The sequence below is a fragment of the Callithrix jacchus genome, chromosome 12, assembly GCF_049354715.1.
Source record: "Callithrix jacchus isolate 240 chromosome 12, calJac240_pri, whole genome shotgun sequence".
NCBI lineage: Eukaryota > Metazoa > Chordata > Mammalia > Primates > Cebidae > Callithrix > Callithrix jacchus.
In genome coordinates this window covers 91,916,460-91,938,692 of record NC_133513.1, presented here as the reverse complement: position 1 = coordinate 91,938,692, position 22,233 = coordinate 91,916,460, and the positions used below count along the sequence as shown (strand labels likewise).

General features: G+C 36.1%; 1 protein-coding gene and 1 pseudogene across 2 annotated transcripts in view; both read left to right on the top strand.

Annotated features, from left to right (window-relative positions):
- Positions 1-22,233, top strand: part of HPSE2 (heparanase 2 (inactive)) — an 880,681-nt gene that overhangs the window by 211,600 nt on the left and 646,848 nt on the right. The window lies entirely within an intron of this gene.
- Positions 10,688-22,233, top strand: part of LOC128929214 (ADP-ribosylation factor-like protein 5A pseudogene) — a 73,402-nt pseudogene continuing 61,856 nt past the window's right edge.

Sequence of the window (22,233 nt, the reverse complement as noted above, 5' to 3'; positions counted from 1 at the left end):
AATTTAGTATGCTGTTTGCCTGTTTACCTATTGTCCATATTCTCTGAGGACAGGGCCTACTAATTTGGTTCAACTCATCAAATACCTGGCAATATGTGGGGTTCATGCTGAATAAAAATAATTAATTTTGTTAAATTTAGCAGTTATAGCTGCATTCCTTTATATGTTTTTTACTAATCAATGTAAATTTGTTTCTTACACCCTTTCCAGAAAGCAGGCTTTTTTGGGAGGGAGATGGGTATCTTGGAAAGCAGCAGATAAAGTGGGTGCAGAAGGTAAACTGGGTGCAGAAGGGAAATGGGCACACTGAAGACAGACTGCACTGACCGAATAGTTTTGAATACTGTTGCTCCATTTGCTTCTGAGCTTAACACATTTTTTTCATGGTTCATATTTTTTGATAACATCATAGCATGTTTATATTGTCTTTACTGATGAAGTGGAAAGACTATCACAAAATTGAGCAGATGGTCTCGTACCAGAGAGAAATATGTTCAAATTTAAAATTATCTGACAAACTGAGAAAATGTGAAGATACTAAAAGAAGGAAATTTAAGTTTGGTATAATTGTTTTAGAAGACAAGTAGGTCAGGGAAAGCTTCCTGTTCTAGAAATAATATTAATGTCTGTAATAAGATTTAAACATGAGAATAACAGTAGAAAAGAAAAAATTTGCTGGCATTTTTTTCTGATTATATTGTTTCTAAAGAGTGTTATAATTCTGTATTTTAAAACTAGAATGACCACATTTCCTTATGTCAAGCATAGGAAAGGTTGAAATAACTTCTAAAAAAAATCTTCTTGACTGTAAAATAATTTCAAGTAAGAAATTCTGACAAGAAATAGTAGCACTTCATACTGTGTATCACCTTAATTTTTTTTATTATTAAGGTATATTTTAGAATAATAATATACTTTTTTTTTTGCAATCGGCAAAACATTTTTTTCTTTAAATGTTAGGAAGGAAGTTTATGTTGGTTGGGGAAAATTATGGGATATATATACTTTTTCCCCATTATTGGGAATGAGACAGTGATTGCATATGACTATAGTAAGGTCATGGAGGTGGTGAGGAGGGCAGAGGAGGCAAAGAGGAGGGAGAATTGGGCATCGAAAGCAATTATGCCAAGTCTTTTATCAATTTGCTTCTGAAATCTTTATCAAGAGGGTTTTGCTTCAACTGGTCAGTAACTTATACTGCCTATGAGTTACAATCCTAACCAATATTACATTCTAGAGTAGTGTATTATTTTATAAGAGGATTAAACTATGCATAGTGTTCTGTATCTTGCTTTCTTTATTTGATGATAACTCCCTCACACAAATGTTACTTTGTTTCTTAGATTTCAGATTGACTAGGAGGTACATGGCAGTTTATATATTTAAAATATATAAAGTACAGGTTTCTCCTACCCCCACTCTTGTTATCTAATCCTATTTCCCTGGAATATATATCATTAGCAGTGTATAAATTTCAAGAACTTTTTCTTTTTCTTCTTTTCTTTGTTTCTTTTCTTTTTTTTTTTTTTGAGATGGAGTTTCACTCTGTTGCCAGGCTGGAGTGCAGTGGCGTGATCACAGCTCACTGCAACCTTGGACTCCCTGGTTCAAGTGATTTTCCTGCCTCAGCCTCCCAAGTAGCTGGGATTACTCGCACTGATTATGACACCCAGCTAATTTTTGTATTTTTAGTAGAGACGGAGTTTTACCATGTTGGCCAGTATAGTCTCAATCTCGTGACCTTGTGATTCGCTTACCTCGGCCTCCCAAAGTGATGGGATTACAGGTATGAGCCACTGCACCTGAACTTCCAGAACTTTTTCTATGCACATATAAATATATTTAGATTTATCTGCACATATAAACACATTTATATAAACATATAACAAATGATTAAATATAAAATATCTATATATAAGCATACATTTATTAACCATTAATTTAGTTATTTTCATCTACATCCTTGTATATGTATTTTTATGAACTTGTGATGGTATTACTGATTGAGAATTTACTAGAAGTAGAATTGATAGACAAAAGGTTATTCACATTTAAAATAGTACAGGGAAATTACCCACCTAAATAGTTTACCTCTTTTCAACTGCAAATGTGAGAATCCTTTTTCTCCACATCCTTGCCAACATGGGTGTTATTGACCTTTTTAATTCTTGCCAAGCTGAAAAGTAGTATCTTCCTGTTTGCAATTTCTTTATCCCCAATGAGATGAAGTTTCTGGCATTTCTTTTGCAAATTGCCTATGTATACCCTTCTGTTTTTTTTTCTATGTGTGTATTGTTTGTATTTTTATATTGATTTGTGAGCATCTTTGGATTATGAAGGGTACTAACATTTTGTTAAATATTTGTTATAAATATTTTCTCTCAGTCTTATGTTTATCTTTTAACTTTTAACTATTCTTCCAAAAAATTTGTCCAATCTTCAATATTTCACATATATTCTCATATAACTCCTAAAACAAATGTGTGAAGGTAAGAATTACTATCATCATCATATAGTTGAACTAGTTGAGGTTCACAAGGCTTCAGTGATTTGCTCGAGAAGGAAGGGCTCACATCTAGGCTCACAGTAGAAATGCACACCATGACAAGGGAAACTAGAAAATAGGTAAATAGGAACCACAGAACAAAGAGGGTTTTAGTATCATCACCATCCTTATTTTCTTTCAGACTAACTGCTCCTTAGAAACCAGCCATTGGTCAACAGTATTTAAAGAGGGTGTGCCTAAAGCAGGACTAAGAGTTCAGTTTTACAGTGGTCTCTGGGTGGTTCTGGTGATATGAGGTGTTTGTAACTTCTTTGGCTTACATCTGACACCCATTTCCCTTCCTCACCTCTCCTCTGCCAATGTTGTTTTATGGCTCTTGGCTCAGATCTTAGCTATGAGCTTTGCTTACTTCATGATTTCTGGCTCTGATCATTGGCTGTGCCTATGGACAGATTACTGGCTGAAATCTCAGTGTTCCCCTTGATTCCAGATCTAAGGTTTTGGCTCTGGTTGAAGGTAGTGGTGCTGATACTGGTCTCTTAGGCCTTGTATCATTAGATAACAGAGAGATGACAAGTAGGGAAAAATGCAACAGAAAAAAGGCTGTTTAAAAGGCTCTCAAAATATTTAATGAGTAGATTTGGCTACTGGATACCAAATGTCTGTGAACAAGGAGAAAGTTGGAAGCATGGTACATTTCATTCTTCTGTCTGAGAAGAACTAGTTGTTGGCAGTTTACTCTCTTAGCATGGATTAAATCATATAAATTCTTCTTAAACATTCTGTCACTTCAAGTTGGACAGGAGCAGGGACACTAGGAGAAACTGGCATGCACCTCCTATCCAATCTGAAATCTAGAAAGCAAGGTAAGACTCATGTGAGGGCATTATCATCAAATAAAGGAAACAAGATACAGAACACTGTGCATGGTTTAATCTTGTAAAATAGGACACTGCCCTAGGATGTAATATTGGTTAGAATTATAAGTAATAAGCAGTATGAATTACTGGCCAGTTGAAGTAGAAACCTCTTGACAGGGATTTTGAAAGCAAATTGATAAAAGACTTGGCTCAGTTGCTTTCCATGCCCAATTCTCTTTCCTCTATGCCCTCTCTGCCCTCCTCACCGCCACCATGACCTTACTGTAGTCATACGCAATCACTGTCCTATTCCCATCCATGGGGAAAAAACCAAACTTGTCTCCCCAGTACTTCTCAGTAGATGGAAATTCCTACCTTTTTTTTTTGAGACGAAGTTTCGCTCTTGTTACCCAGGCTGGAGTGCAATGGCGCGAGCTCGGCTCACCGCAACCTCCGCCTCCTGGGTTCAGGAAATTCTCCTGCCTCATCCTCCTGAGTAGCTGGGATTACAGGCACGCGACGCCATGCCCAGCTAATTTTTTGTATTTTTAGTAGAGAGGGGGTTTCATCATGTTGACTAGAATGGTCTCGATCTCTTGACCTCATGATCCACCCACCTTGGCCCCCCAAAGTGCTGGGATTACAGGCCTGAGCCACCACGCCCGGCCCGGAAATTCCTACCTTATGAATTTATTTTTGTTAACAAAAGTAACTTATGTATACTATCTCATTTAATCCTCACAACAAATATATTTTCAGATAGAGATCATGAGACAGAGAGAGTAATTTTCCTAAGCTCAAACAGCTAGTAATTGGCAGAGCAAAGGGCTCCATAGTCTATGCTCCTAACCATCTTAACTATTATGCTGTAATGCCCAACTTAGGTGAAAATATGGGAGAGGGTGAATGTGTTAACAATAGCTAACATTTATTGAGATTTTATTATATTCTAGGACATCTACTACGTACTTTACAGGTAAAATGTTACTTAATATTTGTGACAGTTCTTTGTGGAAGGTCATATTATTATCTCCACTTTTTAGATGTAAAACTTGAGATTTAGAGAGGTAAAGTAACTTAATTAAAGCCATACAATCAGTAATGGCAGTGCTGGAATTTAAGCATAAATTTGTCTCATGCTAGAAGCTATATTAACTCTTTTGCTAAACTGATAAAAAAAACAAATGAAAACAAATCCCAGCTACATTTAGTCTTCTAAGTAAACTTAAAATTATATGTTCAGATATTGAAGGGTAACTTTTAGAAATTTTTGAGAGAGTAACAGAAATGAACACACATCACTTGAGGACTTGGTGTGGGGGATATATGTTACAATGGATGCATACTGGGTCATCTAGGACACAGGACACTAGAGTTGGAGTCCTCAACCTGTTGCACCACATCTTCCTCTCAGCATCTGGATTTGTTTTCTGTACTGCTTAATGCAGGACGATGATCTTCTATAAACCCCCACCCTAGTCCACAGCCTTCTCTGGATTTCTGGATTAATTATCTGTACCTGTCAGCATATAATTTATTACCTTGAATTCTTTATTGTTGTCCTCCCCCACCCATTTTTCTGCAAAATTTTAAACAGTTTGAGCTTAAACTTTTTAAAATTAAAAAAAATTTAAATTTTTATTAACCATCTTGACTCTACCAATGCCAACAACTCTACTCTTACCCCCAACAACTACCATTCTCAGCCTCTGATAAGCATCATTCTACTCTGTATCTCCAGGAGTTCAGTTGTTTTAATTTTTAGTTCCCACAAATAAGTGAGAATATACAAAGTTCATCCTTCTGTTCCTGGCTTATTTCACCTACTGACCTCCAGTTCCATGTGTGTTTTTGCAAGTAATAGGATCTCATTATTTTTCTGGCTTAATCGTACTCTATTGTATATAAGTATCACATTTTCTTTATCCATTAGTCCTTGGATGAACACTTAGATTGCTTCCAAATCTTCGTTATTGTGAATAGTGCTGCAATAAACATGGGGTGCAGGTATCTCTCTGATATACCGTTTATTTCTTTTGGGATATATCTAGCAGTGAGACTGCAGGATCATATGGTAGCTCTATTTTTTTTTTAAGGCACCTCCTAACTCTCCATAGTGACCATACTAATTTACATTCCCAACAGTATACAAGGGATGCCTTTTCTCCACATCTTGCCAGCATTTGTTATTGCCTGTCTTTTGGACATAAGCCATTTTAACTGGGGTGAGATATCTCATGGTAGTTTTGATTTGCATTTCTCTGATGATCAGTGATATTGAGCACCTTTTCATTTGTCTGTTTGTCATTTTATGTCTTCTTTTGAGATATGTTGAATCAGATCTTTTGCCCATTTTTGATCAGATTTTAAGATTTATTTCACTATAGAGTTGTTTCGGCTCTTTATGCATTCTGGTTATTAATCCCTTTCAGATGGATAGTTTGCAAATATTTTCTTCTATTCTGTGGTTTGTCTCTCCCTTCACTTGTTGATTATTTGCTGTGCAAAAGGTTTTTTTTTTCTTCTTTGTGATGGAATCTCACGCTGTCACGCAGATGCTATCTCAGCTCACTGCAACCTCTGCCTCCTGGGATTACAGGCATCCACCACCACACTCAGCGAATTTTTGTATTTTAGTAGAGACAGGGTTTTCATCATGTTGGCCAGGTTGGTCTCAAACTCCTGACCTCGTGTAATCCACCCATCTCTGCCTCCCAAAGTGCTGGGATTACAGGTGTGAGCCACCATGCCCAGCTTGCTGTGCAGAAGCCTTTAACTTGATGTGATCCCATTTGTCCATTTTTTCTGTGGTTGCCTGTGCTTGTGGTGTATTACTCAAGAAACCTTTGCCCAGTCCAGTGTCCTGGAGAGTTACCCCAAAGTTTTTTTTTTTTTTTTTTTTCAGTAGTTTCATGGTTTGAGGTTTTAGATTAAGTCTTTAATCTATTTCGATTATATATGGCAAAATATAGGGGTCTAGCTTCATTCTTCTGCATATGGATAACCAGTTTTCCCAGCACCATTTATTGAAGAGATTGTTCTTTCCCTAATGTATGTTCCTTGCAGGAGGAACATACATTCTGGCTGTATGTGTTTATTTCTGCATTCTGCATTTTATTCCATTGGTCTATGTTTCCGTTTTTATGCCAGTATCATGCTGTTTTGCTGTAGCTCTGTAGTATAATTTGAGATCAGGCTATGTGATTTCTCCAGTTTCGTTCCTTTTTGCTAAGGATAGTTTTGGCTATTCTTGGTCTTTTGTGGGTTCATATATTTTAGAATTTTTTTTTCTATTTTGGTGAAGACTCATTGATATTTTGATGGGGATTGCATTGATTCTGTAGATTGCTTTGGGTAGTATGGATACTTTTAACAGTATTGTTTCTTCCAATCCATGAACATGGAATATTTTCCATTTTTTTTGGTGTCCTCTTCAGTTACTTTAATCAGTGTTTTATAGTTTTCATCACAGAGATCTTCACTTCTTTGGTTAAGCTGATTTCTAAGTATTTGTAGTTACAGTAAGTGGATTACTTTCTTGATTTCTTTTTCAGATTGTACACTGTTAGCATATGGAAATGCTATTGATTTTGTATGTTAATTTTGTATCCTGTTACTTTAGTGAATTTATCTGTTCTAATAGTTTTTTTTTTGGTGGAGTCTTTAGGTTTCTCAAAATAAGAGGCATATATAATTTTTTTCTTTTGAGATGGAGTTTTGCTGTTGTTACCCAGACTGGAGTGCAATGGCACAGTCTCGGCTCACCACAACCTCTGCCTTCTGGGTTCAAGCGATTCTCCTGCCTCAGCCTACTGAGTAGCTGGGACTACAGGCGCACAACACCACGCCCAGCTAATTTTTGTATTTTTAGTAGAGACGGGGTTTCACCTTGTTGACCAGGATGGTCTCGATCTCTTGACCTTGTGATCCCACAAAGTTCTGGGATTATAGGTGTGAGCCACCCCGCCCAGCCGAGGCATATATAATTTACAAACAAGGATAATTTGACTTCTTTCTTTCTAATTTGGGCATTCTTTAGTTCTTTATCTTGTCTGTTTGCTCTTGATAGAACTTCTAGTACTATGTTGAATAGCAATGGTGAAGGTAGACATTCTGTGGTATCCCAGATCTTAGAAGAAGGGCTTTCAGTTTTTACAAATTCAATATGATACTTCCTGTGAGTCTGTCATATATGGTTTTTATTATGTTGGGTATGTTCCTCCTATCCCTAGTTATTTTTTTTTATTATGAAGTGATGTTGAATTTTATCAAATCCTTTTGCAGAATCAGTTGAAATGATCATATGGTTTTAGTCCTTCGTTCTGTTGATATACCGTATTACATTGATTGATTTACGTATGCCGAACCATCCTCACATCTCTGGGATAACTTCCACTTGGTTGTAATGAATAATCTTTTTAATTTGATGTTGAATTTGGTTTACTGTCATATTGTTGAGAATTTTTGTATCAATGTTCATAAATATTGGCTTGTAGTTTTCTTTTTGTGATGTCCCTTTGTCTAGTTTTGGTATAGGGTAATACCGACCTAGTAGAATGAGTTTGGAAGTATCATCTTCTCTTCTATTTTCCAAAATAACTTCAGAGGATTCATGTAACTTCTTTTTAAATGTTTGGTAAAATTCAGCAGTGAAGCCATGAGGTCCCAAGCTTTTCTTTGCTGAGAGACTTTTTTTATTATGGTGTTGATCTTGTTACTTGTTATTGGTCTGTTCATGTGTTATATTTCTTCATGATTCATTCCTAGTATGTTGTATGTATCTAGAAATTTATCCATTTTCTCTAGATTTTTCGATTTATTGGCATATAGTTGCTCATTGTGGCTTCTCACAGTCCTTTGAATATCTGCAGTATCGATTGTAATGTCTCCTTTTTCATCTCTGATTATATTTATTTGGGTTCTCTCTCTTTTTAGTCTTAGTCTGCCTAAAGGTTTGTCCTTTTTTTTAAAAAAAAACAACTTTTGTTTTATTGATATTTTATTTTTTTGTTTTGATTTTCTTTATTTCTTCTCTGGTCTTTATTATTTCTTTTTCCCTTCTGATTTTGAGTTTGGTTTGCTCTAGCTTTTCTTGTTCTTTAATATACATCATTAGATTATTTTTTTGAAGTTTTTCCACTTTTTCATGTAAGCACTTAGAGCTATAACTTTTTCTCTTGATACTTCTTTCACAGTATTGAGTTTTGGTATGATGTGTTACAACTTTCATTTGTTTTAAGAAATTTTTCATTTTTTTCTTAATTTCTTCATTGCATTGCTGGTCATTCAGGAGCATACTGCTTAATTTCTGTGTATTTTTTTTTTCAGATGGGCTTTTGCTCTGTCACCCAGGCTGGAGTGCAGTAGTGCAGTCTTGGCTCACTGCAACCTCCATCTCCCAGGTTCAAGCAATTCTCCTGCCTCCCAAGTAGCTGGGATTACAGGCATATAACCACCACGCCTGGCTAATTTTTACATTTTTAGTAAAGACAGGGTTTCACTATGTTGGCCAGGCTGGTCTCAAATTCCTAACCTCAGGTGATATGCTCACCTCAGCCTCCTAAAGTGATGGGATTACAGGTGTGAGCCACCTGTAATCTGTAATTAAGCCGTAAATTAATTACAGCTTAATTTCTGTGTATATTTTAGTGTCCAAAGTTCCTCTTATTATTGATCTATAATTTTATTCTGTTTTCATTTTGACTTGCTTTGTGGCCTAATCTATAGTGTATCCGTAAGAATGATCCATGTGTTGAGAAGAATGCACATTCTGCAGCAGCTGGATGAAAAGTTCTATAAATATCTATTAAGTCTGTTTGGTCTATATTGCAGATTAAGTCTGATGTTTGTTGATTTTCTGTCTCAATGATCTGTTCACTGTTGAATGTGGGGTATTGCAGTCTCTAGTTATTGTATTGGGATCTATTTCTCTAGTTCTAATAATATTTGTTTTATGTATCTGGATACTCCAGTGTAGGTGCATATATATTTACAACCATTACATTCTTAGACTAAATTGACCCCTTTATCATTATATAATGGCCTTCTTTGTGTCTTCTTATAGCCTTAAAGTCTATTTTATTTAGTATACAAAATCTGATATTTGTATAGTGATTCCTGCTCTTTTTTGGTTTCCATTGGCGTGTAATATCTGGTATATCTAGAGATGTCATTCTTGAATATGTCCAGTGCAGTTTTCAGCTCCAGAATTTCTGCCTGATTTTTTTTTAGAGTCTTGCTGTGTTGCCCAGGCTGGAGTGCAGTGGCATGATCTCAGCTCACTGCAATGTCTGCCTTCTGGGTTCAAGCAATTCTCATTCCTTAGTCTCCCAAGAAGCTGGGATTATAGGCATGCACCACCACTCTAATTTTGGTAGTTTTAGTAGAGATTGGGTTTTGCTATATTGACCAAGCTGGTCTTGAACTTTTGGCCTCAAGCAATTCACCCACCTTGGCCTCCCTAAGTGCTAGGAACACAGGAGTCAGGCACTGTGCTCAGCCCTACCTGATCCTTTTTAATTATTTCAATCTCTTTGTTAAATTTATCTGATAGGATCCTTCTCTGTGTTACCTTGAATTTCCTTGAGCTTTCTCAAAATAGCTATTTGAATTATCCAGCTGAAAGGGCACACATCTCTTTTTCTTCATCTGAAAGGTCACATATCTGTTTCTCCAGGATTGGTCCCAGGTATCTTATTTAGTTTGTTTGGTGAGGTCATGTTTTCCCGTATGATCTTGAAGCACGTTGGAGTCTGGGCATTGAAGAGTTAGGTATTTATTGTAGTCTTCACAGTCTAGACTTGTTTGTACCCATTCTTCTTGGGAGGGCTCTTCAGGTATTCGAAAGGACTTGGATGCTTTCATCTAAGTTTTTGGTCACTCCTGCCATATTTTTATTAAGGGGTAATGCAAGCCTTACAATGTTATTGTTATGGCTCCTGCAGACTCATAGAGGTGTTGCGTTGGAGTTCTTGGGTAAACTCTGGAAAAATTCTCTGGATTACCAGGCAGTGACCCTTGTTCTCTTCCCTTATTTTCTCTCAAATAAATGGGGTCTCTTCATGCTGAACTGCCTAGACCTGGGGGAAGGATGATACAAGCACCTGTGGCCCCCTGTGCTCTGTCAGACTTTAAGCCAGCACAGTACTAGGTTTTGTCCACGGCCCATGGTAACTAATGCCTGGCTCCCATCTATGTTTGCTGAAGGCCCTATGCCTCTACAGTCAGCACATGGCAAAGCCAACCAGGCTTGTGTCCTTCCCTCCAGGGTTCCAGCCTCCCCCCAGTACAAGGTGGGTCCAGAGATGCCCTCTTGTAGACAATGTATGGAGTTGGAAACTTGAGGAATGTACTTGGTGCAACTGAGCTGGCAGGCACACTGCAAGACACAATCCCTTCCACTCTTCCCATTCCTTTTCTCAAGCTGAGGAATCTCTTCTCATGGCCACCACTGCTCCAGGCCTGCTACAAGTACTGCTTATCTGCCACTGATGTTCACTCAAGGCCCAAGGCCTCTTTAGTCAGCTTGTGGATGATGCTGTCTGGTCTGGGACTCACCCTTCATGGCAATGGGATCCTCTGTGGCCCCAGGTAGTTCTATAAATGTCATCCAAGAGCCAATACTTGGAAGTGGGGACCATAAGGGCCCACTTAGTGCTCTACCCCACTGTGGCCATGCTGGTACTTAAGCTTCAAGACAAAGTCCCCTTTACTCTTCACTCTCCTTTTCTCAAGCAGAAGGAACCTCTCCCTACAATCACCACAGCTGGGAATGCGCAGGATTACACATGAATCCAGCATGTCTCAGAGTCTCACCCAAGGTCCATAGCATGTACTATGTGGCCACTGCTGCTGATTTTCATGGCCCAACGGCTCTTTAGTCAACAGATGATGAATGCTGCCAGGACTAGGTACCCTTCCCTTCAAGGCAGTGGATTTTCTTCTGGTATGTCTAGAGATGTCATTTAGGAGCCTGGAATAGAGACCTCAGGACTCTGCCTGGTACCCTATGCTATTGTGTCTGAGCTGGATCCACATTGCAGGAGAAAGTCCTTTTTATTCTTTACTCTCCTGTACTTAAGTGGAAGGAAGGATTCTTTCTTGGATCTGCAAACTGTGCTACCTGAGGCTGGGGAAAAGGCAGCATAAGCATGTGCTTGGCTGTCCCAGCTGATGTCTCACTAGGTTCCATGCTCCCTCAAATCCACTGGCTCTGAACTCATCCTAGTACCTGGACTTGCTCAGGAATTATAGTTCTTATGGCCTAGACTGCCTTTCAAGTTTGTTTAGAATCCCACAACACTTTAACTTATCAGGGTGAGGCTTGGCAGAACTCAGAACTTGACTGCTGGTGGGATGAGTGATTCCCCTCTGGCCAGGACTGATCTAAATGCTCCTTCTGTGAGTGCTGGCTGAGTTCTGCCTGGTGTTGATTTCTGTTATGATAGGGCAGCACTGAGTTCTAGCGCAAAGTCTCACAAATACTGTGCACTGATTCACCTATGCATGCAGATTTTATCTCCACACCACGTGGTCACTCCTGGGGTGTGTGGGAGGGGTGGTGTCAATAATTCAAGACTGTCATTCCTATCCTCTTCAGTGCCTTTTTCTGTGATCTAAAGTTAAAACAAGGTACTATGATGGCTCAGCTGATTTTTGTTTTTTATGAAGATGCTTTTTTGTGTAGATAGTTGTTAAATTAATGTTCTTGGGAGGACAGTTAGTGAAAGATTCTATTTGGCCATCTTGCTCTGCCTCTTATAAACTTAAACTGTTTAATACATAGTTGACATTACATATAAAAATATGTCCCCCAATGTATGCCTTAAGGACATTATTTTATGCCTGTATTATTTTTTTTATTGTGTCTTTTGTTATTTATTTCCCATATTTTACTATGTTTTTAATAATTGTCCTCTTTTTCTTTTTGAATAATTATTCTTTTATATCCATAGGTTTATTTTTGTGAGTGTGGGGGAGATGTTGTATTATATTATTGCTTTTTGTGGTATATTTCTAATTATAATTTCTGTAAGTTTTTATTTTTATTATGTCAATATAGCATTTTATATTATTATAAATTTTCATAAATATTGAATTATGTGAGGTGCTTGTGGTTATTATATTACTCTTTTGTGTGTCTTTTATACTTCTACAACTAGATTGTACATTTTTTAAGAGCAGGACCATATTTTATCAGCTCTATTAGCTTATATGCTGGTATCTTTATCTACATTTAGTTCATTCAGTAAAAGCTATGGAAAGTATTTGTAAAAACTTAACAGTTATAAATTTTGTGCTCTTATGTATTTTTTTGTTCCCAACTCTTTTAAAATGACATGCATTTGTTGTTCCTAGAAAATAAATCTATTAAGATAGAAATGCCAATTATTTGGGTGGACATATTAGTATTTTTATTTTAAAAAGGAGAGAGAGAAAAGAAAGGTATTGGTAACTGTATTAGCCTTTATTATTACCAAAATAAAACACTTGTAAATATTTGAAAATGTTCATGATCACCAAAAGACTACTTTTTCCTGAAGCCGGTGAGAAAGAAGATATATAAAAAGAATGGGCAACTAGAGAATTTTTGAAAGTTAAAAGTAGTGAAGAAATTAATATCAGATATATATTTATTTAGACCTCCAGACGTCTGCTGATCCTGAGAGTGAAAAATTCACAGTTTTTCACAGTAGAGTTGAACACTTAAAAAAACTACTCTGGGTAAGACACCATGTCAGGCTCTTACTGTAACCATTGTGCAATTCTAAAGCTGAAACTTGTATAATGGTTTTTACTGGTATGTTACAAGGATTGGTAAACTATGGCCCATGTGCCAAATCTGGCCTGCTTCCTGTTTTAGTATAGTCTGCAAACTAAGAACGGTTTTAACATTTTTAACTGATTGAAAAAAATCAAAGGAAGGATAATATTTCATGACATGTGAAAAGTATATAAAATCCAAATTTCAGTATTCATAAATTGGAACACAGCCATGCTCATTCATTTACATATTGTCTATGGTTGCTTTTATGCTACAACAGCAAAGTTGAGTGGTTGTAACAGAGCCCATATGGCTTACAAAGCCTAAAATAATTACTATCTCCCCCCCAAAAAGGTGGGGAGCAGACTGAGGCAGAATTTCTTTCCTGTTACCTTTTATTTCTTCCCTTGTCCCCCATTTCCAAGTATGCTCAGTTCTTCTTTTTCACACATTGCCACCCAACTCCACCTTCATATTCACGAACACATATATGTTTGTGAAAAAAAGAAAAATCAAAGTCTTCCATGATTATGAGAAATACTGATTGCTCTTAGTATTTAAAATCATATTTTCTTTTATTTCTTAAAATATGGAATTTGGATCATCTTGGAAAGAGCTGAGGATCTCAGTATGTAGGCTCTCCATTTGCCAATACCTAAATGAAGTGCTAGAACTAGGCAAGAGGAGAAAAACTGAAAATGAAGCTTTGTTGGCTTGTATTGGGAAATTTGGATCAGATCCAACAGTTTGAGTGCCATTTTTGACCATCATGCTGGGAATCCTGTTTTGTTCCTTGGTACAGGAAACCTTTAGGGGTGAAACTCCAAACATTCAAGTCTTTGTGAGGAAATGACCACACAAAACTAGAGCCTCAGTTTGGAGAAGCTGAAACTGATTCAAACAAGATTTCATTAACTAATTTGGGGAACATTTGAAGCTGTTTTGAGCTATACAATTCCGCCTTCTTCTCATCTCTACTGGCACTCTGAGAATCAGATCACCTGGGGAAAGCAGATTTTAAAAATTCCAGATGGTGTGTGTGATACTCCAGCTGTGGAGAATCTCTCCCAGTCAGGCAATCTGCCTTTCTGCCGGAACCCTCTAAAACTGTGCTGCCCATTTGTCATGCTTCTCCAATTGCAGCCTTCTGGATAGCTTCTCTTTGCCTTGTCTGACTCTTCCTTTCCAGTTTTTATCATTCCCCTCCATGAGCTAATGTTGTAACATCTCTTCATTGGCTGCAAATCCATATAAGAACCCAATATAAAATACAGTTTTGTGAAGGAAAATTGGAAGACATCTTTTTTTTACCCATAAGAGTCAGTGTTCACTTGTCTTGTAAGACAATGTGACTGTGCATGTGTGAAAAGTAAAGAAACAGGAAGAGGGGAGGGAAAGGCTAGCATGAGAGCGAGCAAGAAAGAATTCATGCATGTGTTTTTGCAGCCAGCTGAACAATATAAGTTCATCACCATGTCAGCTTGATTAGAATCCTGGGTTAATGTTGGGAAAGGTCAATCTTCCTGACTTGAATGACTTTGATGGGGCTACTGAGGAAGCGACTGCTTCTGGATTGGACCTGGTTGTTGTCTTGTTGACAAGCTGTGTCTGGAGTTATCCCCAACTTATGGTGGTAAGGTCTAAAAGTTTCTAGGCATTTTTTGGTCTACAGAGGGGTCAGGTGGGTTTTTCTTGAAAGTTAAGCATTGTTGGGGAGAAATCCCATGCTGTTGCCTGCCCTCCTTGTGTGCATATTCATGATAGAAGTTGTGAAGATACCTTTCCTAATCTGTAGAGTATTAAATGGGAGGATTTTAGAATCTTTCATTTTAGCTATGTTATGGTCTATAATTCAGTTCAGGTAAGGCACATGGGTCACTTGGTTTTATTTTATTTAGTACTTGGTACTTTTTGAAATCTAGATTGAAAGTTACATAAATTGGTAGGAACTGAAAGATCTTTTCCCATATTGTAACTTTAAAAAATTGAAGTAAAATGTATATGTGGTAAAATGCAAACATGTACAATTTGATTAGTTTTGATAAAATTATATACCTATGTAACCACTATCTCAGTCAAGATCTGGATTTCCATCACCCAGAAAATCCCCTTATTATTCTTTTCTAGCAAATCCTCACCTCCCAAAGACAACCTGTCACTATTGATTATTTCACCTGTTCTTGTACTTCATGTATACTCTTCTGTTTCTTGTTTAAGCTTAACATAATGTTCTCAATACTCATACATTTTGTTATGTATCAGTAGTTCACTTTAAAAATTTTTATGAGTTTTTCATTGTATGAATATTCTACAATTAATATATGATTTCTCATGTTAACTTCTAACTTGTTTTCAGTTTTGTAGGGTAGAAGGTTTTAATTATGATAAAATCTAAATTATCAAAACTTTATTTTATGGTTAGCGCTCTCTGTGTGCCATTCAAGAAATTGTTGTTTACTCCCAAGGGCAATAATTTTTTTCTCCTTTGTTTTCTTCTACACATGTTATTGCTTTAGCTCTTACAGTGAAGTTTATGATCCATTCCACATTAATTAATTTTTAGGGAAATTAATATTCACTTTCCCCATATGTTTATTCAATTGTTCCAGCAGCATTTGTTTAAAAGACCACCCTTCCCAGAACTTAGTTGAAGATTTGGGCTATTGGTCTATAACCTTTTTATTCTTGTCAAATTAACAGCTTGTCAGATTTTTACATCAGGCTTAAGATATCTTATAAAATGAGGTGAAAGCATTCTTTTCTCCTTTATTTTCAGGAAGCATTTGTGAACTACTGATGTTAAGCATTCTTTCAAGGTTGAATTTACCAGTGAACACAATTGGACCTGAAGTTTTCTTTGAGGAAATTTTTATTATATATTTGGTTTGTCGAATGTGTAGAGGAATATTCAGATCTTCTGTTTCTTCTAAGTTAGTTTTGTTAGGTGTTTTTTTAAAGGAATTTCCTCATTTCATTTAAGCTACCAAATATATTGCCGTAGAGTTGTTTATAATAGTCCCATATCATTCTTTTAATGTCTGTAGGATCTGTAGTGATGTTCTGCTTTTATTCCCAATATCGTTAATTTGTGTTCTTAAAATCTTTTTCCTTATTCTTGCTAGGTGCTTATTAGTTTTAATAATCCTTTAAAAGAAAAACTTTGAATTTCATTACTTTGTTCAATTGTTTGCTGATTTCAGCTCTGATCTTTATTGTTTCTGTCTTACTACGTACTTTGGATTTAATTTGCTCTTCTCTAGCTGTTAAGGTGGAGATTTAGATAGTTGATTTTAAATATTTCTCTTATCTCTAATACAGGCATTTAAAGGTGTAAGTTCCCTTCTTTAAACACTGTTCTGGCTGCATCCCACAAGTTTTGATATGTTATGTTACTATTATTCAGTTAGAAATACATTCTAATTTTTCTTCTGATTTCTTCCCTGACCCATGTATTATTTAGAAATATGTTATTTAATTTGTAACTATTAAGAAATTATCTAGATATCTCATTATTATTAATTTTCAGTTTAATTTTGTAGTGAGACAACATATTTGTGAATTTCACTCTTTGGGTTTTAAGGTTTACAGTGGGTGTTTTTCATCAAAATTGGGAAATTTGTGGCCATTATTTTTTCCAATATTTTATCAGCTCTAGTTTCCTTCAGGACTCAATTATATTAGATCATTTTATATTGTACCAAATATCCACGAAGCTATTATATTTTTTCAATAATTTATTTTCTTTCTTCTTCAAATTGTATTATTTTTATTGACTTGTCTTCAAGTTCACTTCTCTTTCTTCTTCAACCTACTTTTAAGACCATCTAATGAGTTTTTAATTCCAGTTCTAGTATTTTTATTTGGTTCCTTGTATGTGTTTGTAGTTTCCATTTCTCTACTCTTAATCTCTTATCTTATGAAAACTATGTTTTTTTTTAATTCTTTACATATTTACAATAGCTGCTCAAATGTCTTAGTCTGTTAAGTCCAACATCTGGACCATTTCTAATTTGGTTTCTGTTGACAAATAAAATGCTTTTTTTGGTTTATTTATTTTTGATTATAGATAACATTTTTTATATATAGCTGGTGTGTGTTTCTTATGTATCTGGTGAATTTTTAATTTAATTTAAATACTGACATTACAATTAAAAATATTGTGGAATAAGCTGGATGTGGTGGCTCATGCCTGTAATCCCAGCACTTTGGGAGGCCAAATCGGGTAGATGACAAGGCCAGGAGTTTGAGACCAGCCTGGCTAACATAGTGAAACCCTGTCCCTACTAAAAATACAAAATATTAGCCAGGTATGGTGGTATGTACCTGTAATCCCAGCTACTCATGAGGCTGAGGCAGGAGAATCACTTGATCCTAAGAGGTGGAGATTGCAGTGAGCTGAGATCATGCCACTGCACTCTGGCCTGGGTGACAGTGCCAGACTCCATCTCAAAAAAAAAAAATTGTAGAGTAGTTGGATTCCATTTTCTTGCTCTGAATAGTACTTATTCTTATTTTAGCAGGCAATTAAGTTACTGGCTGGTCACCTTAAACTTTTGTAGATTGGTTTTATGTTTTGTTAGTACAGATCTGTGGAAGATCTGTGATTTTGAGGTGTTTCTTCAGGTCCTTCTATTTTAATAAGACTTAACTTGCAAACTCTGTCTCTCTTGTGAATCTCCTCAGTACTTGGTTTCAGACCTTGATAGTGTAGATTGAGGGGAGATCTAAACCAGAGCTTGGTTTTTACTTCTATAGTGTAGTCTTTTGGTGTCTCAACTGAATCCCAGCAGTGTTATTAACATTATTAACAAAATTTGTTCTACTAGGACCAGGAACTCTGCTTTGACTCTAACATTGCTTTTCTTTTAATATCTCTCTTCCTCTCTTAACTCGATAATACCTGATATCTGACAAACCTAGCACTATCTAACTCTGAATCAATTTAGGAATCACATCCAATTTTCCATGTAAACTCCTGGGCCTCCCTTCTCTGCATAGCCACCTTTTCTCTGATGTCATGCCTCATAGATTACAGGCGACTTTCACCAGCCTGAACTCTAATTTCTGCTGCCTCAGCTCAGTGGGATCACTTTGATGTGTTAAGACTGAAACTCTCTGTACTTAATTCGTGAAATTGTGCCCAGTCAGATCCAGATGATCATGGGCTCACATTGTTAGATTCCTTTCTGTCAAGGGTTGTAGTCATGTGCTATCTATTGTCCACTGCCTGAAAATGGTTTCCTCAAATAGTTTGTTCAAGTTTTTCGTTGCTTATGTCAGGAGGGCTTGTCTAGTACCAACATGACTGGAAGTGGGTCTACCATTTTGTTGTTTGTTTTCTATTTGTCCTGTTTTGTTTTTCTTGTATGTTTTAATTTCCTGCTTTCTTTTGGGCTAATCAAATCTTTAACTGTGTTATTTTATTTCTTCTAAAGGCTTTTTAGCTATAACTTTTTATACTATTTTTTAGTAGTTACACTACAGATTACAATATGGGTCTTTAACTTACCACAATCTACTTAAAGTTAATATTATACTACTTTCATAAAATAAAAAAATTTTGCAACAGTATAATTTTATTTAACTTCCCACTCATAATTTTTGATACTGTTGTCATGTATTTTATGTTTATGTATATAAAAATCCCCACAATATAATATAATTTTTCATTAAAGTATCCATTTTTATTGTAGTAAAAATACATTATAAAATTTATGATTATAACCATTTTAAGTGTACAGTTTAATAGTTTTAAGTATATACAGCCAGTTTGACTTTTTTCAAGAAATTAATAAAAGATGGAAAATATCTCCTGTTAAAACTATCTATATATTTATCATTTCCAGTCCTCTTTGTTTCTCTTTATATGTTTGAATTTCCATCTGTTGTTATTTCTCTTCACCAGAGAACTTCTTTGGCATGAAGTGTGTGTTTTTTCAAGATGAATCCCCTCTGCATTTGTTCATATAAAGATGTCTTTATTTCAGCTTCATTTTTGCAGGTTATCTTACTAGCTATAGAATTCTAAGTTGATAGTGTTTTGCTTATTTTTTAAATGTCTCACTTTTGTCTTGGCCTTTTCTTCTATACAGTGAGAAGTCAGTTTTCTTTTTTTTCTTTTTCATTTTTATTGTACTTTAAGTTCTGGGGTACATGTGTAGAACGTGCAGCTTTGTTCCATAGAGACACACATGCCATGGTGGTTCGCTGCACCCATCAACCCACCATCTACCTTAGGTATTTCTCCTAATGCTATCCCTCCCCTAGCCCCTTATCCCCTGACAGGCCCTGATAGGTGATGTTCCCCTCCCTGTGTCCATGTGTTCATATTGTTGAACTCCCACTTATGAGTTAAAACATGTGATGTTTAGTTTTCTGTTCTTGTGTTAGTTTGCTGAGAATGATGATTTCCAGCTTCATTCATGCCCCTGCAAAGGACATGAACTCATCTTTTTTTATGGCTGCATAGTATTCCATGGTGTATATGTTCCCATTTTCTTTATTCATTCTATCATTGATGGGCATTTGGGTTGGTTCCAAGTCTTTGCTATTGTGAATAGTGCCATAATAAACATGGGTGCATGTGTATTTATAGTAGAATGATTTATAATCCTTTGGGTATATACTCAGTAATGGGATTGCTGGGTCAAATGGTATTTCTGGTTCTAGATCCTAGAGGAATCACCACATGTCTTCTACAATAGCTGAACTAATTTATACTCCCACCAACAGTGTAAAAGTGATCCTATTTCTCCACATCCTCTCCAGCATCTGTTGTTTCCTGACTTTTTAGTGATTACCATTCTAACTGGCATCAGATGATATCTTATTATGGTTTGGATTTGCATTTCTCTAATGACTAGTGATGATGAGCTTTTTTCCATATGTTTGTTGACCACATATATGTCTTCTTTTAAGAAGTGTCTGTTGATGTCCTTCACCTACTTTTTGATGGGTTTGTTTATTTATTGTAAATTTGTTCAAGTTCTTTGTAGATTCTAGATATTAGCTCTTTGTCAGATGGATAGATTGCAAAAATTTTCTCTCTTTCTGTAGATTGCCTGTTCACTCTGATGAAAGTTTCTTTTGCTGTACAGAAGCTCTTTAGTTTAATTAGCTTCCATTTGTCAGTTTGGGCTTTTGTTGCCATTGCTTTTGGTGTTTTAGTTATGAAGTATTTGCCCATGCTTATGACCTGAATGGTAGTGCCTAGGTTTTAGGTTTTCTTTTAGGATTTTTATGATTTTAGGTCTTACATTTAAGTCTTTAATCCATCTTGTGCTATTTTTTGTGTTAGTTGTAAGGAAGGGGTTTAGTTTCAGTTTCTCCATATGGCTAGCCGGTGTTCCCAACACCATTTATTACATAGGGAATCCTTTCCCCATTGCTTGTTTTTGTCAGGTTTGTCAAAGATCAGATGATTGTAGATGTGTGGTGTTATTTCTGAGGCCTCTGTTCTGTTCCATTGGTCTATATATCTGTTTTGGTATGAGTATCATTCTATTTTTGTTACCGTAGCCTTGTAGTATAGTTTGAGGTCAGGTAGCGTGATGCTTCCAGCTTTGTTGTTTTTGCTTAGGATTGTTTTGGCTAGGTGGACTTGTTTCCATATGAAATTTAAGGTTGTTTTTTCTAATTCTGTGAAGAAAATCAATGGTAGGTTGATGGGGATGGCATTGAATCTGTAAATTGCTTTGGGCAGTATGAGCATTTTCACAATATTGATTCTTCCTGTCCCTGAACATGGAATATTTTTCCATTTCTTTGTTTGCTCTCTGATTTTGTTGAGCAATGGATTGTAGATCCCTTTGAAGTGGTCCTTCATGTCCCTTGTTAATTTTATTCCTAGGTATTTTATTCTCTTTGTAGCAATTGCAAATGGGAGTTCACTCATGATTTCTATTCTGTTTGTCTATTATTGAATAGGAATGCTTGTAATTTTTGCACATTGACTTTGTATCCTGAGACTTTGCTGAAGTTGCTTATCAGCTTTAGGAGATTTTGGGCTGAGATGATGGGGTCTTCTAAATATACAATCATGTCGTCTGCAAACAGAGACAATTTTACTTCCTCTTTTTTATTTCTTTCTCTTGCCTGATTGCCCTGGCTAGAACTTCCAAAACCATGTTGAATAGGAGTGGTGAAAGAGGGAATCCTTGTCTTGTGCTGGCTTTCAAAGGGAATGCTTCCAGTTTTTGCCCAATCAGTATGATATTGGCTGTGGGTTTGCCATAAATAGCTCTTATTATTTTGAGATACATTCTATCAATACCTAATTTAATGAGGGTTTTTAGCATGAAGGGCTGCTGAATTTTGTTGAAGGCCTTTTCTCCATCTTTTGAGATAATCATGTAGTTTTTGTCATTGGTTCTGTTTATGTGATGGATTATGTTTATTGATTTGTGTATGTTGAACCAGACTTGCATCCCAGGGATGAAACTGACTTAAACGTGTTGAATAAACTTTTTGATGTGCTGCTGGATTTGGTTTGCCAGTATTTTATTGAGGATTTTTGCATGAATGTTCATCAGGGATATTGACCTGAAATGTTCTTTTTTTGTTGTGTCTATGCCAGGTTTTGGTATCAGGATGATGCTGGCCTCATAAAATGAATTAGGGAGAATTCTCTCTTTTTCTATGGTTTGAAATCGTTTCAGAAGAAATGGTATCAGCTCCTCTTTGTACCTCTGATAGAATTCTCCTGTGAATTCATCTGGTCCTGAACTTTTTTTGGTTAGTAGGCTATTAATTACTGCCTCAATTTCAGAACTTGTTATTGGTCTATTCAGGGATTCAACTTCTTTCTGGTTTAGTCTTGGGAGGGAGTTTGTGTCTAGGAATTTTCCATTTCTTCTAGATTTTATAGTTTATATATGTAGAGGTGTTTATTTTATTCTCTGATGGTAGTTTGTATTTCTGTGGGATTGGTGGTAATATCCCCCTTATCATTTTTTACTTTGTCTATTTGATTCTTCTCTCATTTCTTAATTATTAGTCTGGCTAGTGGTCTATTTTGTTGATCTTTTTAAAAAACCAGCTCCTGGATTCATTAATTTTTTGAAGGGTTTTTCATGACTCTATTTTCTTCTGTTCTGTTCTAATCA